Genomic DNA, 7,675 nt, shown 5'->3' with positions numbered 1-7,675 from the left:
CTGCCGGCTGTCATTGACCGCTCCTGCCACCTGGCATTGACCGCTCCTGCCGCCTGTCATTGACCGCTCCTGCTGCCTGTCATTGACCGCTCCTGCCGCCTGTCATTGACCGCTCCTGCCAGAGATTCAGCTGCAGTTTCCCTTCCTGTTGACAGGGCAGGAATACTGAAGAAGAATGACACCTTATCTGAGCACATTTGCTTGTGACTAGTCATCATCATTTTCCTAGTTAACCCTTTTAATACTCTTGATGGTCCAGGATAGTTTAGTGTGATGAATTTTCACTTTTGTATTTTTTTATTATTATTTTTTCATTACTATTTATTTTTTTTTTTTTATGTAAGTCAATCATTTCTGCAGAACTTTTCAGGTAAGAGTTTTTCAGGTGTCCGGATCTCCCTCTTTTCCCCAATAGTTGTTGGACCTGTGACTGAAACAGTATCTTGAAGCTTTAGCAGATTCCCCCGTCTCTTGGGGCCACTAACCCTACAAAGCAGATAGCGCCCCCTATGGGATACAGCGGCAGAGATGTATAGCAGTACAGTTTAGATTACGGTATATTGTTCCGGAGCATTTATTATAATGGCACAGATAATTATATCGCCAGCTGGTGCAAAACTCCAACTGTCCGCCTGCTAGAGCCCCGCGGGATGGAGACCCGATGTCTGGGAGGAAGGTATTCTCCTGGACCCTCATTAATTAGGGCCTCTTGTACATCGCCTTGTGCAGACGAGATAAATGCTCGGCGCTCACGTCCGTGTTTCTCTGGAATAATGAGGAGCCACAGTCCCAGAAGAGTTGGAATATGAATGAAATCTGTCTCTACTGCCGGCAAATCAACTGATTAGTTTATACTTAATTAATGCTTTGGCATAAAACAATTTCAACAAGAGTCCTTGTAATCCTAGCAGACAGTGTGCGCGGAGGACGCACCACCGCCGTATGTTCTTCTCAGCCGCAGAACGCCAACGCGGAGGAAATGGATTAATGGTGAACTTTCTAAGAATCTAAGAATCATAATGGAATGTCATTAAATCCCATCTAGACTATTAGATCGTGGCCCCCGATGACTCCACCGAGATTTTTCTGCAGCTCAATATCACTAAAAGGATTGACTTAAAAAAAAAAAGCAAAATGACCTCCCGCTATACTATGTCCCTGCACGATGTGCGCTACAACACTATGGAAAGATACTTTGTTGCATTTGCGCCTTAGGCTACGTTCACATTTGCGTTGTTGTGTGTTGCGTCGGCGACGCAACGCACAACGCATGCAAAATGCATTGTTTTGTGACGCATGCGTCCATTTTAGGACGATTTTGGACGCAAAAAAAATGCAACTTGCTGCGTCCTCTGCGCCCTGACGCTTGCGCCAAAAAAGACGCATGCGTCACAAAACGCAAGACAACGCATGTCCAGGCGCCCCCATGTTAAATATAGGCATAAATATTAAATATAACGCATGCGTTGCCGCGGTTGCACCCGACGCATCGCAAATGTGAGCGTAGCCTTACTTTGCCTCTTTTTCGTGTTCTTCATCTGTAGCTTATTCCTCTATTAATGTGCGCCATTCTAAACTTCTATTCTTTGTGTTCGCCTTTTTTTTTTTATGTTCACCATTATGGGTGAGACTTGGAGTTTCAGATGATTAATCAGTAGTAACTTATTAAAAAGTCACACTATTTTTTGCGCAAATGTCCTCTTGTTTCCCCCCCCCCCACCCCATAGAATTATTTTGTGTACGCCTGCCTGGATTTTTTTTTTTGCACAAATTTTGTCTGATTTTCACTGATCATTTGACTTTTCTTCATAAAAAAGAGTAATAAAAAAAGAAGAGTTTGTCACAAAGAAGAAATGTGACTTTGAAATATTTTTTTAAAAATGATTAAGTGTATCTGTGAGGGCTGTGGATTCTTCCGCAGCAAATCCGCAGTGCAAAACCGCTGCGTTTTTTCCTATGGATTTATCACGGTTTCTATTGCGGATTCCGCTGCGGGTTTACACCTGCAGTTTTCTATTGGAGCAGGTGTAAACCCACAGCGGAATCCACACAAAGAATTGACATGCTGCGGAATGTAAACCGCTGCGTTTCCGCGCGTTTTTTTCCGCAGCAAGTGCACTGAGGATTTTGTTTCCCATAGGTTTACATTATACTGTAAACGCGCGGGGTAAACTGCTGCAGACCCGCAGCAAAATCCGCAGCGTGTGCACGTACCCTAATGGGTCCTGAAACCACTCCTGGGGAACGGTGGGGTCTTGCAGAACATTTGAGCTAAAATACGTCAATTTTGTTTTAAGTTGCTTTTGATGAATCAGCAGAAAACATCTGAATAACCAGAAACCCCAAACCCTGTTTAAAATTGCTAACATAGGACAAAAGAAGACAAACACATATAAAATAGACATTAAAAAGTGGAAATAAAAAAAAATGGAAAAAGTAAAAATAGAAAAAAAAATTAATAAACAATAATGAGTCCGGACCAGAGATTTTTTTTTTTTATCTGAGGCCAGAAATCATGAACCTCATGTGCCATTTTGAATAATTAAGAAAAAAAACAAAACCAAATAGCACAAAGCAATAAAAAGAAAAATGGCTTAACCTCTCCAAATGGGGAATTGTGGCCCAGAGCTCTGTACCGGTGATTGCTAGATCTGAACATCTGTCTATTTGTATTTTCTTTTTTGCGCTTTCAGTTTTTTCTCCCTTCTTCCCAGAGCCATCAGTTTTTTATTCTTCCATCGCCATATGAGAACCTGTTTTTTTATGGGACAAGTTGTAGTTTTGAATGACGTCAATCATTTTTCCATTTAACGTAATGAAAAAAAGAGAAAAAAAGTGCTCTCCTATACATATACAGAGAAGATTAGCATGGCCCCTGCGCAAGGATGACACGCAAATTCTTGAAGCATTCCATATTTTTCTATAAAGTATATTAGAAATAAATTCTCTTTACCTTCGACCCTTTCAAGAGAACGTGTTACTCTTCTAGAGAATCCCATGAATAACTCCATTTGGAATATGAAGAATATCTACTCAATTTTTAACTCTGATGTCTCTTTTGAAAAACTGAATTATATGTGGAGATGGAAGAAAAATCGAAATAATAATTTCCTCCTAGATTAATGGGAAAAATCGGTGGAACTAACATACATAGAATCTTCTATTAGCGCAAACCTACATGAAAATTATTTTAGGATGTTATCTAGGTGGTTCTACTCTCACGCATTTCCCGATCAGTTCGATTTCTGCTGGAAGAATTGTGGTCAAAGAGGTGATAATATTCACATATTCTGAGAATGTCCCAAACTTTCGATACTTACGAAAGATGTATCTTTACAATGGAATAAAATAAATGAGTCAAAATTTCCCAATCTTCTCTCCTTTTTTTTGGAAGCTGATGACCTCCCTCCAAAAATTAGACAAGTTTCTTTAGACATTTCTTCTGTCATAAAAACTTGTATTGCATCAAAGTTGAAATCGAAGGATACTCCCTCTATTTCTGACATAATTTATATTGTTCTCTCTCCTTGGAAATGTCCTTCGCTTTAAGGAATAACTCTTCGGGCCCCTTTCCATTTGTGAGGAAAACGGACGAGTGCAATCCGATAAAAAATCGGATTGCACTCGGACCAATGTTAATCAATATGTGACACTCCATTTGCGATTTTTTTCCCAGCCGAAATCGGACTGAGAAAAATCTGTGTCGGCTGAGAAAAAAATCGCAGCATGCTGCGTATTGCTGAGATTCTCGGACGAGACTCGCCAATGCAAGTCAATGGGTGCGAGAAAAAAAACGCACAGCACTCGCACCATGCGAGTGCTGTCCGATTTTTACGCACCCGTGTCCTTAGAAAAGCCGGCAATTCAGCGCAGAGTACAGTAAAATCACACTGACAGGTTAGATGAGAGTAGATATATACACGTAGAATAGGTATATATACATATATATATGTCACGGAGACACCTATATATATATATTTATATTTAATGCAGCGCGAGATAGCTTTAAAGCTGGTAATTCAATTACCGGCTTTTTCTTTCTCCTTCACAAACCCGACATGATATGAGACCTGGTTTACATACAGTAAACCATCTCATATCACCATTTTTTTTGCATATTCTACACTACTAATGTTAGTAGTGTGTATATGCAAAATTTGGGCGTTCTAGCTATTATATTTAAGGGTTAAATGGCGGAAAAAATTGGCGTGGGCTCCAGCACAATTTTCTCCGCCAGAGTAGTAAAGCCAGTGACTGAGGGCAGATATTAATAGCCTGGAGAGGGTCCACGGTTATTGGCCCCCCCTGGCTAAAAACATCTGCCCCCAGCCACCCCAGAACAGGCACATCTGGAAGATGCGCCTATTCTGGCACTTGGCCACTCTCTTCCCATTCCCGTGTAGCGGTGGGATATGGGGTAATGAAGGGTTAATGGCACCTTGCAATTGTAAGGTGACATTAAGCCTAATTAATAATGGAGAGGCGTCAATTATGACACCTATCCATTATTAATCCAATTGAATGAAAGGGTTAAATAAAACACAAACACATTATTTAAAATTATTTTAATGAAATAAAAACAATGGTTGTTGGAGTATTTTATTCTACGCCCAATCCAATCACTGAAGACCCTCGTTCTGTGAAAGAAAAAACATAATAAACCAACAATATACTTACCCTCCGCAGATCTGTAACGTCCAACGATGTAAATCCTTCTGAAGGGGTTAAAACATTTTGCAGCAAGGAGGTTTGCTAATGCAGGCTGCTCCTCGCTGCAAAACCCCTGGGAATGAGTCTAAATATAGATCAATGAGCTATATTTAGCTTCATTTGCGGTGAGGCGCCCTCTGCTGGATGTTCATAGATCGTGGGAACTTGCCTAGAAAGCCTGGGAGCTTTCTAGGAAATTTCCCACGATCTATGAACAGCCAGCAGAGGGCGCCTCACCGCAAATGAAGCTAAATATAGCTCATTGATCTATATTTAGACTCATTCCCAGGGGTTTTGCAGCGAGGAGTAGCATTGCATTAGCAAAGCTCCTGGCTGCAAAATGTTTTAACCCCTTCAGAAGGATTTACATCGTTGGACTTTACAGATCTGTGGAAGGTAAGTATATTGTTGGTTTATTTTTTTTTTTTGTCACAGAACGAGGGTCTTCACTGAGTGGATTTGGCGTTAAATAAAAAATTACAACAACCTTTGTTTTTATTTCATTAAAATAATTTTTAATAATGTGTGTCTGTATTTTTTTAACCCTTTCTTTCAATTGGATTAATAATGGATAGGTGTCATAATTGACGCCTCTCCATTATTAATTAGGCTTAATGTCACCTTACAATTGCAAGGTGCCATTAACCCTTCATTACCCCATATCCCACCGCTACACGGGAATGGGAAGAGAGTGGCCAAGTGCCAGAATAGGCGCATCTTCCAGATGTGCCTGTTCTGGGGTGGCTGGGGGCAGATGTTTTTAGCCAGGGGGGGGCCAATAACCGTGGACCCTCTCCAGGCTATTAATATCTGCCCTCAGTCACTGGCTTTACTACTCTGGCGGAGAAAATTGTGCGGGAGCCCACGCCAATTTTTTCCGCCATTTAACCCTTAAATATAATAGCTAGAACGCCCAAATTTTGCATATACACACTACTAACATTAGTAGTGTGGAATATGCAAAAAAAATGGTGATATGAGATGGTTTACTGTATGTAAACCAGGTCTCATATCATGTCGGGTTTGTGAAGGAGAAAGCAAAAGCCAGTAATTGAATTACCAGCTTTAAAGCTATCTAGCGCTGCATTAAATATAAATATATATATATAGGTGTCTCCCTGACATATATATATGTATATATACCTATTCTATGTGTATATATCTACTCTAATCTAACCTGTCACTGTGATTTTACTGTACTCTGCGCTGAATTACCGGCTTTTCAAAGGAGACCCGTGCGTAAAAATCGGACAGCAATACGGATGTCATACGGATGTTGCGATAAAAAAATCGCATGACACTCGCATGGCACTCGCAGACGTTACATCAGTTTTTTCGGTCCGTAAATCGGACCGTTTTTTTCTCACACAAGTGGAAAGGGGCCCTTCTTGGAACACAATCTTTCTCCAAGCAGGAAAAGCCTCTTTATATGAAGTCTTATTACTTTGCCAGAATTTGTTTATTTCTATACTTTATTTTATGCTGTTTTTGCCCTTTTTGTGTTAATTGTTGTGTTAAGATGATCTTCATTTCCCTCCCTTTTCCTTCTCTCCTCTTCCTCCCTAACCCCTTTCCCTTCATTCCTTTCCTGACTTATTATCCTCTGTACTATAAAAAAATCACTTAACAAAAAGAATTTTGAGAGAAAAAAGGGGAAAAAAATGAAAATTGCAATAAAATGTTGAAAAAAAAAACCCCTTCAATTCCCCCATTGCTTTTTGGATTTGAGTTTTAATGTTCTCAATGAGCCTTGACAATGACCTGGTTGGTTAATTTCCGTACAATTACGGTGATACCAAACTTGTACTTTTTTTTGTTACATTTTATTGAGGTTTGTAGAACAAAATGTGGAACTTTTTTATATGTTACCATTGGTGGAGCTGTGGGTGAGGGCTTGTTGTCTGTATGGCGGGTTTACGTTTTTACTGGTATTATTTTGGCGACATCCATGTGGTCACTTTCTATTGAATATTTTGTTTTTGTGCTGTGACTTAAAATCTGTAGTTCTGGCATTTCATTTTTTATGGTGTTTATTGTAAAGGATAATTATGTATTTTAATATTTTTGCATATTTTGTCCCTCCCCCAGGGAGCTTGAACCTCTGATTGTAACATATCTATACATATATATATATATAATATACAAGTAATAAAAATAGTATCTGATGACACAATATAATACAGGCTGAGCCACGATGACCGTCCTGCTGGCCTCGTGCGGTTTGTAAGGGATGGCTCTTATCAGGCTGCGTTCATTAGAGTTGTCTAACAGTAAAAGTATCTTTGTTCGTCCATCAAAGCTGAGCTCCTAATTCACCAGAGCAATCGTAGCAGTACAGCCGCCATCTCCTTCCTGCCAGTTGGTAGTTCTTTGTGGTGGACAGTAGTGTTTTGTGTCCAGCATGTCGCCTTGTGATCGTCGATGTACACACCAGAGCGGTCGCAGAAACACGGGGATGCTCCAGTAATAAGCAGGATACATGTGCCGGTGAGGACATTGCATAATATCATATATACTTTGTATTTACACCTGTCGTTGTTGCAGACGTCCAGGAGATGATTATGAAAAGCCCCATGAAATGGACAGGAAAATAATCCTGAAGAGTACAACATGGCACCGTGTACTGATATCATGTTGGAACGCCCGTCAGGGCCGTGGGGTACTCAGTACCGGGCCCGGTACTTAAAGGGATGTGTCACGGTGGTGGTGACCTGGTCTGTGGCCCTTTGCGCCCATGTAAAAGGAAAGGTCTTTAAAGGGATTTGTGAGATAATAAAAGTTTGTGATGCCACCTGTGATATTCGGTCAGGGATGACCGATGCTGCTTTAAGGGGTCCACTGGGGTGATGTTATGGCAGCTGGGATGGTATAACTTCCCACAGGTGAAGCTGGGTCCCCAGGGCTTCCCGGTGTAGTACATGAAGATGGTGAGTGGTGCGATAAAGAACGGAGGACACAGTTGTGC

At 40.7% G+C, this 7,675-nt stretch overlaps 1 pseudogene; it reads left to right on the top strand.

Annotated features, from left to right (window-relative positions):
• Window positions 1–2,825: 2,825 nt before the first annotated feature.
• Window positions 2,826–2,920, top strand: LOC138668302 (U6 spliceosomal RNA; annotated as a pseudogene).
• The last annotated feature ends 4,755 nt before the right edge of the window (window positions 2,921–7,675 follow it).

The sequence above is a fragment of the Ranitomeya imitator genome, chromosome 2, assembly GCF_032444005.1.
Source record: "Ranitomeya imitator isolate aRanImi1 chromosome 2, aRanImi1.pri, whole genome shotgun sequence".
Classification (NCBI taxonomy): domain Eukaryota; kingdom Metazoa; phylum Chordata; class Amphibia; order Anura; family Dendrobatidae; genus Ranitomeya; species Ranitomeya imitator.
This window is presented reverse-complemented; position numbering and strand designations above follow the sequence as displayed.